At 37.8% G+C, this 19,382-nt stretch overlaps 1 protein-coding gene and 1 non-coding gene across 2 annotated transcripts in view; both read left to right on the top strand.

Annotated features, from left to right (window-relative positions):
* CEP112 (centrosomal protein 112) overlaps positions 1-19,382 on the top strand; it is a 437,864-nt gene that overhangs the window by 236,714 nt on the left and 181,768 nt on the right. The gene's annotated exons all lie outside the window — the stretch shown is intronic.
* TRNAE-CUC lies at positions 18,265-18,336 on the top strand. Its single transcript has one exon. It is a non-coding gene; the product is annotated as a tRNA-Glu (tRNA).

Genomic DNA, 19,382 nt, shown 5'->3' on the forward strand with positions numbered 1-19,382 from the left:
TATGTGTCGAGTACAAAAAATAATACAAATGAATCTATATACAAAACAGAAACAGACTCACAAACAGAAAACAAACTTATGATTACCAAAGGGAAAAGGCGGGGGGAGGAGGGATAAATCTGGAGTATGAGATTAACAGATGCAAACAGTAGTTTGTACATAAAATGGATAAGCAACAAGAATTTACTGTATAACACAGGGAACAGTATTCAATCTCTCGCAATAACCTATATTGGAAAGTAATCTGAAAAAATATATATGTATATAACTGAATCACTTTGCTGTACACCTAACACAATATTGTGAATCGTATACTCTTCAATATAAATAAATAGATAATAAAAATAAATAAACACATAAATAGGGCTTACTCTATCAAGCACCTTGTGTGTGAACTTCATAGCACTTTTCCCAGGTTATATTACATATGTATTAATTTTTTTGTCTATTCCCCCAATGGACTGAGAAAATGGACCTTCTGCGCTTTCCTCACTTCTGTATACCCTCTACTGAAAAGATTCTTGGTGCAGACCGGGGCCTCGGCAAACATTTGTGAGCATCTGTGTCAACAAAGGCAGAGACACTGAGCAACAGGAGCCACAGGAAAGCGGAGCTGGGCTCCCTCTGAGGAGCCGGCAGTGGCTTCAGAGTTGGGTTAGGTCACAGGGGTAGAGGCGACGGTCGCCAGGCTCTCAGCAAGCCGCCAACTCGTTTTCGTGTTTTGGTTGTGTGTGTTTGTTCTTTGGGGGATGGCACCATCAGTGTATTGTCATTCCCATCTCTGAGTTCTCACAAAATTTCTAATCTACAATGGCAAAAATACGTGTGTAGGATTAGCCCATAATCACCGTAACGTCATTATTGTATACATGTTTGTGTCTTCCAGAGGAGGGACTGCACCTTATGTCTTTGCATCCAAAGATCCTGCCAGAGGGCCTGGCCCAATCAGTGAATGAATGAACACAAATCAGTAAATTTAACTATTTTGCAGGGATTGGTCTAGGTCTGGGCTTTGCTTGTTCCCATATTTTTTAACCTTCAGATTTATAAAATATGCAGCCAATTTCTTTATTAAATCTCCAAATCGTATTGACTTCAGAGAATTGGTTGCCACTTGGGTAATATTAAAATTATAGAATATTTATCCAACATATGCCAAGGCCCTCCTTAGTTTCGGACACATTGCTAGCTGCTGAAGATGTAAAAAATGAATAGCACACACTTAATCATTAGGGGGAAAAGACAAGAAACATAAATGTAAGCAGAGCGTTAGAGACCTAATGGGACTTTGTGAGCTGTGAAGAAGGAAGGAGACCTCAGCCATCGCAGGTGGGGTCCTCGGGCAGGGCGGTAGTGCCGTCTCTCCAGCATGCGTGTGCCTTGGGCACTGCTCATGTGTTCTTTTCTCCCAACTGAAAAGAGTGTAACTTTCCTCTTTTATCATTTCTTTAACTTTTTTAATAAATACAGAACTATCTTATCTCTGTATGGTGTCTCCGTGCAGAGGCTGCCGTGACCATGAAGGTGCAGGCACATAATCTATAAAAGTTCCTTTTTCAGTTCTTTGCTGAAAGCCATCACAACCAGCTGAGGAGTGAATTACGCTACTGATTCCGTGGTGTTAGAACAATATTCCTACATATTTTAGTCTTCCTCTCCATAATTTATATTAAAATCTTCAAAAGGGTGGGAGAATGTCTTTAATTTTGTTGTCTACTGGTAGCAACCATGAGATTGATCTGGTCTTATCTTAGAGGCCTTCTGAGTGTTCCTCTGGTACATAAACTGAATTCAGTGTGTAGAAATCCTACTTTCCTATCACTGAGTGTTGCTACTCTGAGGACAAATGCAGTATCTGTGTCATGGGGTCCTGCGGTACCATAGAGACATCGTTTGTTCTTTTTAATCCACGTCCAATGGGTATGATGTTGTAATTAAGGGTAGTTAGCTGGCAACGGGAACATAGTCTGAGATCATCTTCAGGAACTTCTCTAGCTCTTTTCCAGGCAATAAATTAACTTTTAAGGGGGTAAAATAATGAGACGGTTGTTTGAAGCTATGTCTGATGGCCAAGGGGAAAACATACACACATGCAAGTGTGCGCATGCACACACACACGCACACACACACAGAGCCTTTCTTCTGCTTTGCCTCTGAAGTTCATGTGTGAAGTTGGCTGCATCTGTTCTCATAAAAATGACAGAAGGGAAAAAAACACATCAGTCATAATGAAGTAGCATTGCTTTATGTTCCAGAGGGCCTTTGACTTCCTATCTCTATTTTTTGTTTTTACCATAATCATAAACTTTCTCATCTGAGATGAAGAGTGTGGAATTATTACATTTTGTTCCTTTTTTAGGCAACTCTGGAGGTTGAACCATCAGGAGATTTTATCGCTGGAATAAGAAGCGTTAAGACAATTACCTTGGGTTGAGTACTGTCCCCACCTTTGTCCTGTGGTCAGAGGGGTGACAGCCTCACCCTCAGTGGTGCGTCCTTTACACCCCACGGTCACAAGTTTGTTAACTCTAAATCAAAGCCCTCAGAAGGTCTTCCTGACTCTTAGTGTTTTCTCAAATTTTTCATTTGGCCTTTTCAGTCAGTGTCTTTGGGAAGTCAGATTTCTTTCCCTTTATGCTCAAGAATGATAGTTTCAAGCTCTAAAAAATCTTGTTGTACTTTCCCTATTTATTTTCAGAGCCTCTTGTTTTCATTTTATAGATGTAATAAAATTTCCTCTTCCCACGTTTATGAATTAGAATTTTTAGCACTGTTCCCCGAATTATCGCTTTCCTTCAGGGTTGTTTTCCTGTTTATCTTTTAATTTCTCTTTTGTATTTATTTCTCTCGGCTCTTCTTTTGTGCTTGACGGTTTTTGCTTTCTATTCATATTTACAGAAGATGAATATTGTATTAGTTGCCTGTTGCTGTTGTAACAAATTACTACAAACTTTGTGGCTTAAAACAACAGAAATTTATTATCTTACAGTTCTGAAGGTGACGAATCCAAAATTAGTCTCACAAAACTAAAATCAAGTTGTGGGCCGGGGTGGTCCCTTCTGGAGGCTCCAGGAAAGAGCCTGCGTCCTTGCCCCTTCAGCTTCTAGAAGCCACCACCTTTCTGCTGCGGGCCTGCCCCACATCACGCCCCCTCTTGTGCTTCCATGGTCAGCTGTCCCCTCTGGCTCTGACCCTCCTCCCTCGCTCTTATAGGGACCCTGTGATGGCATTGGGCCCACATGCATACGCCAGGGTCCCTGGTCACATCTCTACCCAAAGATGCCCCTTTTACCATGTGAGGTGACACAGTCACGGGTTCTGAGGGTTATGACATGGACATCTTTGGGTAGAGGGGCCATTATTCAACCTGCCACAGACGGGATGGCAGGAGAACTGTTTTTTTTGTATAAACAGAGTTTCTCTCCTGCCCCACCTCCTAATATGTCTCTCCCTGGGTGGGAAATCAGAGTGAGTTCTTGGGTAGTGGTGACATTTAGACTGAAAGATGTGTTAGCATCCAGGTCCCTTAAATGCTAGACTGAGGAGGGCTTTATTCTGGGTTTGTAGAATCCACACTAGAAGCCTTAGGTTTCCCTGGATTGTTCATTCAATTTTTTTTTAGGTAAGAGCCTTCTGTTTCTCACCCAGATTGCCTGCAATCTACAGATTGGCATGCGGCCCCCCTCCCCTGTACACAGTACCTCAGGAGCTTGTTTGTTATTTTCACCTCTCGCTGGTGTATTTACTGTCTTTGCAGCACGCGAGCTCAGAACCCAGAGGGGCCTGGGTGGATGGAGGCCTGGCTCGGCTGAAGCTTCCCCGTTGGCTCTGCTTTCACAGCTCATTCTATCCTCAAACATCTCAATATTCTCTTAACTACTTTCTAACCTGCAGATGCACCGAAAGCTCCTGATTGGTGAATGTCTCCCAAACATGCCTGTAGTGACTTTGTTTGTACATCTACAGCTTTTCCTTTACTCAAGGTCGCTTCTTAGCAGTTCACTAAATGGGTTAAAGGTCACTAAAAGCAGGATTCTTAACGTATCACAATATTCACTTAAAGATGTAAAAATATTTGTGATACAATGACGAAAATAGTGCATTCAAGGAATGAATACTGGTTAAAACTTTTTGCTAATTTGTATCTGATAACAAAATAATTTGATACATATTACTTCTTAAACTAATGGCCTTTGAAATTGACTGGAATGAAGGGTCCCTAGACACCTTAATAGACATGCAGCCTGCCACTGCCTTCGGAATTTCACATTATAAAGTAATGCAATTACAGAGCACATCATTAGGAGCTTAACTGTGCTTGGTATTGTTGAGGTTTGGGTTATTCTGGAAACAGAGCCTGATACAAGGATTAGCATACAGGTAGTTTATTGGGGAGGGAATTCCAGGACTCTGAGGTGAGGGAATGGGGAGAATGAAACAGGGAAGGGAAAAGCCAATTGATCAATTGCTACTAAGAGCAAGGGGGTCTCCATCCCACTGAGGACCCTGGATGGTCTTTCAGAAGACACCACAGAATTGTCCTGCCAAAGAATGTGAGTCTGGAGCATTTATCCCTGGAATTCTGGCTCCTTGTGATTGAGGGTGCTCCCAAAGGGCACCTGCTCCTGCACTTCCTGCTCCGGTGCTTCCTTCCTGCTTCTGAGCGTCCTGCTCCTGTACTTCCTGCTCCTGTACTTCCTGCTTCTGAGCTTCCTGCTCCTGTACTTCCTGCTCCTGCACTTCCTGCTCCTGCACTTCCTTCCTGCTCCTGCACTTCCTGCTCCTGCACTTCCTGCCTGCTTCTGCACTTCCTGCTCCTGCGCTTCCTGCTCCTGAGCTTCCTGCTCCTGAGCTTTCTGCTCCTGCACCTCCTTCCTGCTCCTGTACTTCCTGCTCCTGCACTTCCTGCTCCTGCACTTCCTGCCTGCTTCTGCACTTCCTGCTCCTGCGCTTCCTGCTTCTGAGCTTCCTGCTCCTGCACTTCCTGCTCCTGCACTTCCTGCTCCTGCACTTCCTGCCTGCTTCTGCACTTCCTGCTCCTGCGCTTCCTGCTCCTGCGCTTCCTGCTCCTGCGCTTCCTGCTCCTGTCTTTCTAGCGTCACCTGAACCTGGACTGAGTGGCCTTCCCTGGCTTTGAAGAAAGCTCGAGGTGGAAAACTGAGCTGTACCACAGCCCACTTGAGGTGAAATCGGCTATGAGTTGCCTGCCTTAGCTGGGCTGCAATCAGTCGGGTCAAAAATATGTGGCCCAGGACACCGGGAGCATCTAGAATTTAATGGAAACAGTGAAAGTGGGTCAGAAATAGAGATGCATCTTTTTTTACACAATAGAGTCTTCCCTGCATAACTGCATTAAAACAATTTTCAAAGATTTGAATCATGTTTATTTAAAACATAGCAAAGAAGCCCCAAGTAATCAGGCTACATGAGTTTACTTCCTGTCCCTCACTAGGCCCCTTTAAAATGACAATAATGGAATAACAAAGGTATAAATCTACCACAACAAAACACGAGGGTGGCCATCAGCAGACAAGAGACTTAGACACATTTCTGGAAGCAGTGCTGAGATGGCCAGCTTCTAGCTACACATGAAGACGATTACAGCCTCGGAGAGAGCCTGTCTTCCTCATAAAACCCAGGAGAGGACCAGGACGGAGAGGTGCCACGAAGGAAGGGTAGCAGAAGAGATGTGAGGTGAAAAACAGGATTCGTTGAAAGTCAGCATACAGAATAGGCGACTTATGTCGACCACAATCCCAGGATGGACAGCATTTATTCCCAGGCTGAGGGAAGTAAATGGAGCAACTGCGGAGAGTGAAAGGAAGCCAGTGTGGGAAGTGACGGCTTGGGGCAAAGCCTGCACCAGCACACGTTGGGGGTCTCTACCGTAACAGCATCCTCTCCTCTTGTTCACCGTCAAGCGCAGTGAGCCCTGTAAGATACAGACTTGGGCTCCAGACACACACGGAGCTTCCACTCTGCGTTTTACCTCCTCAGTCTTGAGTATGAACAGACAACCCTGCATCATCTGACATTTGAGGCATGAAAGAGAAGGACAAAACAAACAGATGACTCCAGGGAAAACAAGGTACTTTAGGGAACAAAAAGTAAATTTAAGGAGAGCAAGACTGAAATACCAAATACGGTATTATATTTATAAAAGAAGAGCAGGCTACTATGAAAATGTAACAATCAAAGGAATAAAAACGGGTCTGAAAATTAAAAATTGTTTAAAATGTTTGCCAAAACTAATGTCGAACAAATCTCCCACAAGCAGGAACAAAAAGCAGAGACAAAAATATGAATATAAAAATGTGTTTTTAAAAGGTGAGACATAGGTGATTAAGCCAGGATGCTCAATAGTTAACTGACGTTCAAGAAATAAAGAGTGGAGGAATTATCAGTGTCGTCATAGTGGTCAAGTTCACAAGGCTGAAAGATGTGAGTCTTCAGATTGAAAAGGCTAATAAGTACCAACATAATGAATGAAGAAAAACCTACCTCTGCACACATCACCACTAAACCTCAGAACAGAAGGAGTAAAAGAGATATCCTAAAGCCTTCCAGGGTTCTACACAGGAACAAGGTGGATTGGCATTGTATTTCCAGTAATAAATGGTAAAATATAGTAATGCCTTCATTAGAAGCATGAAAGGGAAATTTTTCAAACCAAAGATTTTTCAAATCAAAAGATTTCTATACATAAGTGAACAATCAGTCATATTGGGGAAAGCCATTGCAAACATGCAACGATTTGGAAAGTTTATTTCCTGCGTTTCTTTGGAAGTTGCTTGGAGGTGTTCCTCAGTAAACTAAAGGAGCAAATACAAAAGAGAAACGCAAAGGATTCAAGGACCATTGGATCCAGACAGGAGAGAAGAAAAGGGAAGGCCCAGAGAATGGCTGCACAAAGAATCCAGAAAATACCCAGTCCAGATCGGAATGGATGGGGGGTGACGGGAGGAAAAATCTAGATTCTATCCATGAGAATTCTTAGTGTTAGGAGGCAATAAAAGCAGAAAACGAAAGGGAAAAAAAGAAAGTGAATTAGAAACCTTGGGGCATGGAGGGGAAAGGGCTGGAAAACTACCAGAAGCAAAATGTAGTTGTTTTGTAATATACTATCTGGTGGTTTTGCACAATAATTAGACTATTAAATTTCACCTTTTGAAATCAATTTTATATAAAGCGTAGAAAATTTATTCATGGTTACAGATACAACATAAATGTTACCAACCTTAACAAAAACACAGATAATAGAAGTAAAAACTCAGTCAAGGTTATGAGAGCATGATTAGGTGAAGATTAGGCAGTACTAATGTACTCATCGAATTAAGTGGGGAATTAAAAGACACCACCCATAATTGCTGGAAAAGGAAGGTTTAATTATTTTATTCAAAGTTGTATTTTTAATTTTTGGTGGAACCTCCATACTGTTTTTCATCGTGGCGGCACCAATTTACATTCCCACCAACAGTGCACAATGGTTTCCTTTTCTCCACATCAAAAAATTTAAAATAGAACTACAATATGATCTAGCAATTCCACTTCTGGATATATATCTGAAGGAAACGAAATCACTATCCTGAAGAGATATTGGCACACCATGTTCATTACAGCAGTGTTTACAATAGCCAGGACAAGGAAACAACCTAAGTGTCTATAAATGGATGAATGAATGAAGAAAATATGTATAGATACACAATGGAATACTATTGGTCATAAAAAAGAAGGAAATCCTATTATTTACTACAACATGGATGGACCTTGAGAGCATTATGCTAAGTGAATTAAGTCAGAGAGAAAAAGACAAATACCATATGATCTCACTTATGTGTGGAACCTTAAAAAAACAAAGTCATAGAAGCAGAGAACAGATTGGTGTTTGCCAAAGGGGGAATTGGGTGAAGATGGTCAAAAGCTACAAACTTCTAGTTATAAGATAAATAAGTTCTGGGGATGTGATATACAGCATGACTAGAGTTGACAATACTGTATTCTAGATTTGAAAGTTGCAAAGAGAGTAGATCTTACAAGTTCTCATCACAGGAAAAAAAATTGTAACTGTGGAGGTGATGGTGTTAACTGAACTTATTGTGATAATCATTTCTCAATATATACGTATATCAAATCATTATGTTGTATACTTTAAACTTATACAGTGTTATATATCAATTATATCTGAATGAAACTGGAGAAAAGCTATAAAGGTAAACCATAAAGGAACTAAAAACAACCATGTTTCAGAGATGGGAAGGAGTGAAGGTGGATGGCTTGAGGAAGCTAAATCTTTATCTTTCATAGCAGGAAGTAAATAGGTAGTGAATAAGTAGTAATTCATGAAAGATATAAAGATATGAAGGTCATTATCGGAAGAGTTAAAAACACACCTGAAAGAGTTAAATGTGTCTACCTCCTGGTGGGGGGGCGAAGGGGGGGATTGGAGATGGGAAGTCAAAAGCAGTGAAGTACTGTTTTCATTAAGAGCCGTTCTATACCATTTGGTTTGTTTGATTATGTGTATTTTAAAAATTTAAAGAAGCATTTGAGTGAAAAATTTCATAAGAACACTTTTGCCAATGCAGTGGCCGAATTTTTCTTTTTCTATTTTCATTTAATCTTTGTTTTCTGAGGTGTTCCATTAAAACAGATTCACAAAAGGTTTGGGCAGATTCCTAACCAGTTAATTCATGATGCGCTTTTTCAGAGAAATTTGGAGATGGTCAGAAGACATTGGCAATTTGTTGCTGATGTTGTGGAATGCATTTATCTTGCATCCTGTAGAAACATCTCATGGTAACATCATACTGTGTTCTTATAAGAATGGCCAGTAAAGTATTTCTGTCATTGGTGCAACGAAGTTATATACATTTTAGAATTAAGAAGACAAGGATACTCATCAGTTGGAGTAATAATTGGGATGGATAACTTAAGGTTGCATAGGGAAACCTTATCCATGCTCCACAGTGGTGGTCATAGGTGCTTCAAATAAGAGTGATGCCAAGGTGAAAAACAGAACACAGGCATAGTTTCATCAGCATGGAAAGTGCATTACCATTTGCAGCAACATGGATGGACCTAGAGATTACCACACTAAGTGAAGTAAGTCAGACAGAGAAAGACAAATACCATATGATATCACTTACATGTGGAATCTATAAAAATGATACAACTGAATTTATTTACAAAACAGAAACACTCACAGACTTAGAGAACGAAAGTATGGTTACCAGGGGGAAAGTGCCCGGGGTGGGGGAGGGATAGATTGGGAGTTTGGGATTGACATGTACACACTGCTATAATATATTTAACATAGAGAACCAACAAGGACCTACTGTATAGCACAGGGAGCTTGGCTCAGTATTCTGTAATAACCCAAATGGGAAAATAATGTGAAAAGGAATAGATACCTGTATGTGTGTAACTGAATCACTCTGCTCTACACCTGAAACGAACACAGCATTGTTAATCAACTATACTCCAATATAAAATAAAAATTAAAAAAAGAAAGTGCTTTAGACAGGCCCCATGATACAGTAGTCAGTGTTGTAGTGAGTTGAAGATATGAAATCCAAGTATAAGGATTATAAGAATGCTCTGAGAAATAGAAACTGCATGAAAAACTGAAATATTAGCAGAAATAAATAGAAGACTGATTGAGGCAAGACTTTCTTAATAAATCTTGAATATCGTGTTCAAATGTAATTTCATGGTGCAGTGAAATCTGAGGTGAGAAGCAAAATATCAAACTGTAATAAAATAGTATTATTTCAGATGGGTAATTTCACTAATGCATGGGAAATCACTCCATGGGGAAGACTCTAACATATGCTTTGTCCCGCTAATGTTATTTTAGATTTCTTTAGCCTTGACATGTTAGTTGAATCATTTTTATTGATCCAGGAGGCAACTGTTTGAAAAATAAAATAAATAATGGTCATTTGATTAAACATTTAAGTGCCTCAGTCACTTGAGTCTAAGCCTCTGTGCAGAATTTCTATGAGTTCTAGAGCAGGAAGTGTTAATTAAGCTCTCTAATGGAGCAGATGAGGGCAGTTAGGTGCCTGGGAGCCAGTCCTGATTGCTGCTTGCAAGGTTTGTGAACTTAAAACAGATACCTTAACCCAATCTTTTAGAGCACCCATTTAATCATTTTTATGGAAATGATAATACCTATGTATTTATTGTAAGGATTCCAAATAAATCTGTGAAACTGCCTGTAAAATTTTGAAGCATATAGAATACACACACATACACACACAAGTACGCACACAATGGTTTTCTAAAATGTAGAATTGAAATGCAAGTGGTTTGCCTTATGCATAACATTTTAATTAACAGCATCCACTTTATTACATACATTCAATTGTAATCATACAGAACTGGGAAAATGTTTTTCCTTTTGACTTATGAAATTAGTATGTGGCATATACCGACATTCAAGTCATCTCGTACTGAACAGACAATTAAAACAAACAAAAACCACTTTATTTAATTTTCTGCTAATAAAAATAATGTACTTTCTGATTTCTTTGATCACATTTTTTTAGTTAAGTTTCTGCCTCCTTATTGGCTGCTTTGCTTTGGAACTGCATAGAATAAAATTAAGGTCATAAATAGAGTTCTGTATCCATAGCAACATGTATTTCTGTTTCAACACTTTGCAGGTATTTCTTTTCATCCTAATGCTTTCTTAGGGTTTGCTGGTTTCTTTGGGGATAAATGTCTCAATGAATGGCCTGAGAATAAATCTAGTATTTTCCGTATTCTAGAAGACACAGGGGAAGGAGACCAGAAACCTAGGTAGCTAGGTATTAACATGGACCGTTAAATTATTGGGAGGGTCGGAAACTCAAGTAGATCAGTTTTAGGAGAATGAAGTCAGATCAAGAGGTCAGGAAAAGGTCTTCAAAAGTCCAGGTAGTTAAAACAAGAGATAAAAAGGATGTAATCACATAAAGTCAAGAATCTAATCATGACAGCAGGTTTGGGGAGTGAGTGAGTAGTAACCTTAATTTTGAAACATGCATGAAATCAGGAATCCAAATCTCAGATTATGAAGCAAATAAGTATCCGAGATCGAGGGTAACACGGAGGATTAGTCAGGCAGCTGAGCCTGACAGGCCACAACCAAGGTCCGTGGCTGCGAGCCTGGCTTGGAGGCAAGCTGCGTTCTGACACGTGTCCTGTAGGTGAGCGCTTGCTTAACGGGGACAGGCAGGTGAGTGGACGGGGCAAGCACGAGCTTGTGCCTGAGGTGGAATCGGGGAGACAAGGTAGGCGGGTTTGCTGAACCTTTTAGGTTAACAAAAAGGACAATAATCTCGTAAATCATCTGTCTCATAAGCTGTCAGGTGACTTTGTTCTCTGCGCTGAGTACATAGTCGGCTACCAAGAGTTTAACAGGCCTTGGGAGCTTGGATACTGACTAGTGGAAGTTACAGATGGTTACATGGACGTTTTCATTACAGAGTGGTTTTGGAAGAGCTCTGCATTAAATTGAGTAGAAGATTTTTCTTAACAAAACCATCAGTTTTAAAATCCATTGGATGTTGATTAGTATTTACTGGAAAAAACTCAATTCACATATTTATCAAAAAAATGTTAAGCGAATTGAAACGTTTATTTTTTGTTGATGTTCATCTCTAAATTTACTCATAGCACTTTTTCCTTTGGGTTTTGAAAAACTATTGATATCCATGATCTTGACCCTAGGTAGCCTTTGTTCCTCAGTTTGTTTTTAAAAGTGTTATAATTAGGATCAGTGTGCCTGAGGCTGTGTTTGTATGTCTAAGATGTATAACTTTACTGAGATCTCATAACTGTCTAGTTTTACCAGATGCAAGAATATAATGTTGAAAAGAGTTTAACATTATATTTAGTAAGATAGTAAGATCTATCTATAAATTCATTGAAAGCCTTTATTTTTATATTATATCATTGTTATGAATCCTGTTTCTAATGTCGGTATGCCAGTTACGATAGAACTATGTATACCTTTTGAATATACACTTGAATATATTTAAGAACAACCTTTTTTATACTTTTATTGAGTCTCAGCTAAAAAAAAAACCTACAAAAGTGTTTGAAAGTAATTTTAAACTGAAAATCCTAAATTATGAAAAAATTAACAACGATATTCTTTGCCTCTGCTTATGTTTATAAGCAGAGGCAAAGAATATCACCTTGGATTTAGTTAGTGCATTTTTCCCTAGTTATTTGCATTGGCTTTACCCATACAATTTCTTTTTATATTAAGTGATTTCATTTATGAATAGAGAAGTAAAAGCAGCAAGTAGCAGATCATGTACAAAAGTACAAATTATTATAATAAATTAAGTTATTTTTCACCATTTCTTGGGGTTGCTGTATGGACATCAGAATGATCCAGGATGCTTTCCTGAGTGGGATGGATTAAGAGTGAGGTAATCTCCCTCTCTCTTCTGACCCTCTACCCTACACCTAATACAAGGTATTCTAACACCTAAGAGATCTTGGGAAGGCCCACCTGGCAGTAACTGTACTTCCATCTCAAAGCTGTCTTTTAAGGTCAAGTTGACATAGGAGGATACTGTGCTACTGTGTGGAGATATTCACTACTGATGCCTTCATGGCTTTAAAAGGATACTTACTTTGAGCTTCTTTCAAAATTCCTAGAAGTAGATCTACCAAGAATTACACTATTTTCTGCAGTGAGTGAGAGGACAGGAATATTATGCTAGAAATCCTGGTGTTTACATGGTACTGACTTAAAACCCATCATGTGATTTTTCTGCTTTAGTTTCTGCGTAGATTTAAAGAATTGGTTGTATGTAGTGCACACAATGCACAAAAGTACACATGACTGGGAGGAAATGCTGTTAGAAACAATAAGAATTAAGAGAGCACGCACCGTGTCCATTCTGACAGCGGCAGACCTGCAGGCAGCTTGGACTTTCACCGGAGGCAGGCGGCCCTCCCTTCCGTTGGCTCATTGTTTAAAGCTCAGAGTGTTCTAGATTTTCTTATATTTAATTAAGCAGCCAAAACTTCTGAATAGCCTGCTTTAGTCAAGTCAACTGGTTATTAGCACAGTAATTAGTGTTTTCTTAATGGCACTAGTATAACATTTGGGCTTTTGTGACCTTAATGCATATAGAATGTTTGGATAGAGAGGCTAATAGAGAACCAGCAGAAAACTGGTTCTTTGCTTTCCTGGAAAAGGGAAGTATAGTAAGTGGAGAGAATGCTGAAAATCTGCTTTTGGATTACTTGAATGTCACTCTTCATAGAAGAAGTTTTCTAGTGAAGAAGAACCTAGCCTGAATTTTATTTTTCTTCCAAGGCCAAATAGGTTACCTGTCGCTCCTGGAAACACTCTGTCAAAGGAATAGCTTTAAGTGTTTCTAGATGCTGCAAATAACATGTTCCCGACGTGTGGTCCTCCTGTTCGTTAGCCCTGATATTGTACCAAAGTGAGTTGTGGATAATATGTCCGTGTTTGCTCTTTAATACTTTATTTTGCTTTCTCAAGATGAGATTATTAAAAGTGCTGTTTGAAGATAGTGTCTTTGTAGTGTCCTAATTCTCAAGGGGACTATTCCCACTTTTATAATTCCATGCGAGTCTAGAAAATATATACATATTTATATTTTGTGCTTCTGTTCATTATTAATATATTTAATCTATAAAATAAATGCTCATACACAGTCATTTTAAGGGTAGTAGACATTTCATTTGCAAGTTTCCAAAATAGGCCAATGCGATATGAACTTCCTTTTTTCCCTATTAATTGTAACTTAACCTAAAAGCAAATTGCTGTTGGTTTTCACTCACTTTCCTCAAGACCTATTTTCAATTAGATGATTTGGGTGGTTCTTTTAGAATAAAACTATAAATTTCAATATCAGTTATGAATTTTTAGTAGTATCATCATTATTCACAAAAAACAAATGCAGACATAATATTTGCCAGTTCATGTGACTCATTATATGTTCTGCTTCTCCTTTTGAAGTTTTTTTTCTCCAGATAGGCATGTAAATTAATGAGTGCTTTTCTCTTGTACTTTCACCCTATTTCTTTTGTTCTTTTTTATTCTCCACCTAGAGTGCTCTCTTCTTTTGCAGGTAAAAAATATATTTATTTCTTGACGTAAGCCCTTTGTAGTATGTTCCAAAACTGAATATTAATTGTTCTAAAAAGTTTTAATCAAATTAAAGTTTTTCTTGCCTTTCCTATATGTTAGGCTCTATCCTCTCCTTCATCATGTAATTTAGTAGTGTCATTGTGGTTAATGATACCACATTTTAATTTTGTGTATAGAATTCCTTCTAGAGCTAAGCTATTCATTTGGAATTTGGGGCAGTTTAAACTCCTTTCTCATCTTTACAAGTTGCAGAGGTAATATTTTTCCTGAACTGCAAGGTGGGCAAATGATTATATTTTTAATTACTGGGTCTAATAACTGTAGAACAAGAGTCTAGAAATACAAATGTACTTTAAATATCCTAAACATTCATATTGGATCTTAGAGAAATTTTTGAATAACCATAAGGTAAATCTGCTGACTCTTTTTTCTAAATATCTCTGAGTCATTGAAGGGGTTTTTTAAATGTTTTCCATTTGACAGAACATAGGCATTATGAGTCAAGAAAGTTCTATTTGCAGCCTAGATGCAGCAGATTATAAATAGGAAATATGCTGCCCTAGGAATCTGAAGACCTGGTTTCTTACCCAGACTTTTATGTGACTTTCCCTGCATCTCTTAATGTTTCTCTTTTCTGCTTTTATCAACTACCTGTCTTTCCTATGGCTTATGGGAACACACTTTAAAAGCTTTTTAGCCCTATAAAAACACTAAAAAATATAAACTTTTATTCTAAAACTCAGGAAAAAAATTAACTCACATGTAAAGTAATTTTATAATACTTGGCTTAATTTGAAATCATCAATTTCCAAAATATGTTAAAAGATATATTGAATGTTGTAGGATATAATTATACAGTAAAATAGGCTTTTATTTTAACTATTTAGATGAACTTCAGGTTTTAAATTATAATCAACATTGGATCTCATGTAAGATATAGTTTTATGCTTGGTATAAATTTAATGTCTGTAAAATAGATATAGATATTTCCAAAATATTATTTTTTGTTGATCCAACTGCATTTTTCTAATATATCCCACTCTTGACTTTTTTTTTTAAACATCTTTATTGGAGTATAATTGCTTCACAGTGTTGTGTTAGTTTCTGCTGTATTGACTTTTTATTATAGATGCTATCCTTCCTTGAAGTCTGAATATCTACTTTCACATCAATTCTATATATTTAATCAAATCCCCCAAATTCATGTTTCATTCAAGGTATTCCTTTTATTCAAAAATAAAATGAGACATTTGGAGTAAAATGAAAGTTCTAGAAGAATAAGAGTCTGAAGTTGCTTCGAAAATAACTGACATAAGGAGTGATCAATAATCGAGTATAACAGAAAGAATCTATTATCTGTATTTTAATTTTTAAAATACAATATTTAATAATAAAATATATAATAATATAAATTTATAGCAAGTATCTTATATATTTAGATTATATATCATAACTAACAAAAATCTTACTAGTCATCAGTTTGTTTTCCCCACAAAATTATTTTAAAAAACATCCATGGGTTAAGTTTTTCCCTTTTCTTTCGTAAGCTGGCAGCTGCCAACACTGAAAGTTATCTTCCAATATTTTCTGTTGACAAAGAGCTCAGTGAAGTTTTAGAGACATCTAACTGAGGACAAATTTTAAATGTTTACATAAAGCACATTTAGAACAAGAAATATATTAATAAATAAAGCTAAGTTATATAATGAACTCCTACTTATTAATAGACTCTAAAGCACTTCCATACTGTTCTCTGTCCTAATTCTAACCTCTGTGACCAGACAAAGAACGTGTATGCAAGGCAGGAGGATGGCGTCAGGGCCCGGTTCTTAGGTTCCTCACCCTTGATTGTGGCAGGACGCTTGCAGTGAGTAGGAACTGAGGAGCATGGGCTGTTCTCTTGAAATGCAGTCGCTCTGAGGATTCTGCTTCCTTGATAAACCCTGTGTATAAATGAGAACACAGCTCTTCAGAAATGGACGCTGAGGCTCATTAATAGATATAGACAACCCAGCTGCTTACAATAGGATGTGACGAGGTAACGGCCGTTGAGATGGATGGGCTCATAGATGGACAGACAAACCAGTGACTGACACAGCTGACCAGAGAGCTCTGAACTACCTGAGGATCAAACATCTCGAAAGACCTGAGACCTAAGTCAACGCGAGAGTCCTCTAGAGATGCTTACCAATCTGTGAGCACCTCTGCTTCAGATCATACTGGATTCCAGCCTCCTGATCCTGACTTCTTACCATTTTGTTTGTTTCTCTTTAGTCCTCCCTAATCCATATTGTTTGATCCTACCACTGCCTGAACCGTGGTGTTCATTACACACCAGTTGTCCTGGTTCAAAACAGAGCTGATTGGTGTTTAATTATTGTATTTAATTTGTTAGAAACACACTAATCATCTATCATTATTTTTCATACTTTTTTCTTTGGGAGACAAAAGCAATGTTTTCTTACAAGGTTAAACTGTCTTTTATGCTAAAGTTCCTCTGAGAGTTGTTTACAACAAAAAGAGAACATTCTATTGCATATGATATTTATAAAATAATCTTAGAAGGTTAAAAGACCGTAAGTTAAAATAATATGTTTTCTTTAATCTGTAGGCTTAAATCCAAAGATATATTTATTGTGTCCAGCATAATGAAAATAGAGAAATTATTTTTGATCAATTTTGTATGACTTAAAATAATGTTTAGTGGCCTTAATATTAACCATAAAGTATTAAAATATATTCTAGAACAATTAATATGTTGTTCTGAAGAAACGATAATATTTTAAATTAACTTTTTTTCATGATAAAAGTAAAGAATAAGGAAACAATGTGGTATTTGAAGACATGATTGAAATTGAGGGTTCCCTATGAGATAGCCCCGACAAAAGGAAAAATTGTCGTAGGATTTTTAAAATTTTCATAATAAATAGAAAGACTATATTAAAATAATTGTTGTTAAAATTTATTTTAGCAACAAGAAGTTTTTCCTTGTTAGAAGCATTCTCCTTGCCACCTGGGCTTAAACCCCTGCAACATCTTTTAAAATTTATTTATTATGTTGTGTTTGATACATACGAAGAACATATGTCATAAATAACACTTCAGAACTAATGCATACAAACAAAACGAACGTCATGAACCAACCACCCGTGTTAAGAGTTAGGAAAACATTATTATTCAAACTCTCAGCTCTACTGTATTCTTCTTTCCTTCCACACTCTTGGCATCCCTGCCCCTGAGGCAGCCGTTGTTCTTGTGTGTTGATGGCTTCCTAACATGGTTTTCAGTACAGCTTCATCACGTGTATGTTCTCTAAGAAGCATACTCTTTATTTTGCTTGGTTTTTAATTTTATAAGTATGATTACACATTATAGGTAATCTGTTATTTGCATTTTCACTTACATTCTATTTGTAATATTCACCCATTGTCGTGTGTAGCTCTGGTTTATTCATTTTGCTGGATATAATATCCCATTGTATGACCAGCAGTCAATTAATTGTGATGGAAACCTGAGCCATCTCTAGTTATGTAGTTTTTAGAAAGCTACGATGTATATTCTTGAACATGTCCCTGGAGTACACATGAAGAGTTTTCTCTATAAAATGTTGGGACATAGCTTATGAAAATGTTCAGCTTTTCTAGGTAAAGCCAAATTAATTTACAGTGGGGTTTTACAACTTTACACTCACATCAGTAGTGTGTAAGAGCACCATCCTTGCCAACATTTGGTACTGTCAGACTTCTACATTTTTGCAGATATAGTGATTGTAAAATGATATTGCATTTTCTGAAGAGTGATAAAGTAGGATACTTTTTCATACGTTTACCGTTAAAATTTTGCCTTTTATGAAGTTCCTGTGCATGTTGCTTCCTCATTTTTCTATTGGATTGTTTATCTTTATTTATTGGTATGCTTTACAAAATCTGGATACTATTCTTTTGTTAATTACCTATATTGTGAATCTCCCCTTCCAGGTTTTGATTTATCTTTTCATTAGCTTTGTGGTGTCTTTTGATGAATGAAGGTTCTTAATTATATTTTATCTAATTTATCAACCTTTTCAAGTTAGTGCCCTTTGAGTTATGTTTAAGAAATCCTTCCTTACCTTGAAGTAAAAAAGTCATCTCCCAGGGAATTCCCTGGTGGTCCAGTGGTTAGGACTCAGCACTCTCACTGCCGTGGCCTGGGTTTGATCCCCGGTCAGGGAACTAAGATCCCGCATAATGTGCGGCCAAAAAAAAAAAAAAAGCCATCTCCCATATTTTAAAAAATTTTGTCTTTCACATTTGGTCTCTAATCCAGTAAGCATTATTTTTAAAGTGATCCTTTGTTGAGATGTAATTTCCATACCATGCAATTCACCCATTTAAAGTGTACACTTCGTTGAGTTTTAGTCTATTCACAGAGTTGTGCAGCCATCACCCATCAATTTTAGAGCATTTTATCACCTCCTCTCCAAACACTGATAGCCGTTAACAGTTACTCTCCGTTTCCCCCAAACATTCCAGCCCCAGGTAACCAGGTAATCTATTGATAAATCCTCTCTCTGGATTTGCCTGTTCTGGCTAGTTCATATGGTGGAATCATGCAACATGTGGTCTTTTGCGACTGGCAGTTTTATTCAGTATGTTTTCAAGGTTCACATGTGTTGTTGCGTGTTTTAGTTCTCAGTTTCTTTTAATTGTTGAATAATATTCTGTTGTTTGTATATACTAGACTTTATCTGTCCATTCATCCGTTGATGGACATTTTGGTTGTTTCTACTTTTTGGCTATTATGAATAATGCTGCTTTGAACATTCTGTGCACGTTTATGTGGGGATATGTTTTATTTCTCTTGGACATGTAGCTAGGAATGGAGAGGATTTATTTTTGTCTATCGTGTCAGATGGGGATATGACTTCTTTTTTTCCCATTTGAATCACTTATGATCTCAGCACAGTTTTGAGGCTAGCTCATTACTTCCCCACTAAGCTGCAACGCCAGCCCTGCCCCACGGGAGCTCGTTTCTGGGCTCCCCAGTCTCTGTGATAATACAACACTGTTCATTTCAGTAACATTATTCTAGGTCCTGATATCAGGGTGGAATGCCACAGCACCTGTTCTTCTTTAGGAACAGCATGGTACTGTGTTCATTCCTGTACATTTTAGATCCCACTTGCCAAGTTTTTGGAAAGCTTTTGTTGAAACTTCAGTTGGACTCGCATTGATTCTGTAGACCACTTCGGGGAGAGCTGATGGAGAGACTTTTCATC

This window comes from Balaenoptera musculus, chromosome 20, assembly GCF_009873245.2.
Source record: "Balaenoptera musculus isolate JJ_BM4_2016_0621 chromosome 20, mBalMus1.pri.v3, whole genome shotgun sequence".
NCBI lineage: Eukaryota > Metazoa > Chordata > Mammalia > Artiodactyla > Balaenopteridae > Balaenoptera > Balaenoptera musculus.